Genomic DNA, 992 nt, shown 5'->3' on the forward strand with positions numbered 1-992 from the left:
AGATGGAGAGGTCCTGGAAGGGGAGGGAGGTGTCAGAGATGGTCCAGGTAAATTTAAGGTCAGGGTGGAATGTGTTGGTGAAGTTGATGAATTGCTCAACCTCCTCGCGGGAGCACGAGGTGGCGCCAATGCAGTCATCAATGTAGCGTAGGAAGAGGTGGGGAGTGGTGCCGGTGTAATTATGGAAGATCAACTGTTCTACGTAGCCAACAAAGAGACAGGCATAGCTGGGGCCCATACGTGTGCCCATGGCTACCCCTTTGGTCTGGAGGAAGTGGGAGGATTCAAAGGAGAAATTGTTAAGGGCGAGGACCAGTTCGGCCAAACGAATGAGTGTCGGTGGAAGGGTACTGTTGGGGACATCTGGAGAGGAAAAAATGGAGGCCGTGGAGGCCCTGGTCATGGCGGATGGAGGTGTAGAGGGATTGGATATCCATGGTGAAGATGAGGTGTTGGGGGCCAGGGAAACGGAAGTCTTGGAGGAGGTGGAGGGTGTGGGTGGTGTCTCGAACGTATGTGGGGAGTTCCTGGACTAGGGGGGATAGGACAGTGTCGAGGTAGGTAGAGATGAGTTCAGTGGGGCAGGAGCATGCTGAGACAATGTCGACTCTCCAGCCCCTCGGATGCTGCCTGACCTACTGTGCTTTTCCAGCGCCACGTTTTTCGACTCGAACATAAGGAAACAGGCCATCCTTTGATCCAGACCAACTAAACGTATCAAACTGAGGGAGCAAAGGATGTCAAATCTATTGCGAGAGAGAGACCTGGATTATCTTTCTTACAGAGTCTGTCCCCTCCTTGGATTCACTTCCTTTCCCTTCAGCGCCTGCAACTCAACAGTTTCAACCCAAGATGAGAAAAGAAATACAAAAGGGGGGAGGGGGTAAGAAAAAAAAAACAGTGCTGTTCTCACAGATGTTGGACAGAGGAAGTAAGTTGCAGCCTGGGGTGAAGCTCAATCTTCATTCAGAGAGAGAGAGGAGCAGCAGCAA

Source organism: Chiloscyllium plagiosum, unplaced genomic scaffold, assembly GCF_004010195.1.
Source record: "Chiloscyllium plagiosum isolate BGI_BamShark_2017 unplaced genomic scaffold, ASM401019v2 scaf_15520, whole genome shotgun sequence".
NCBI classification, from domain to species: Eukaryota; Metazoa; Chordata; class Chondrichthyes; order Orectolobiformes; family Hemiscylliidae; genus Chiloscyllium; species Chiloscyllium plagiosum.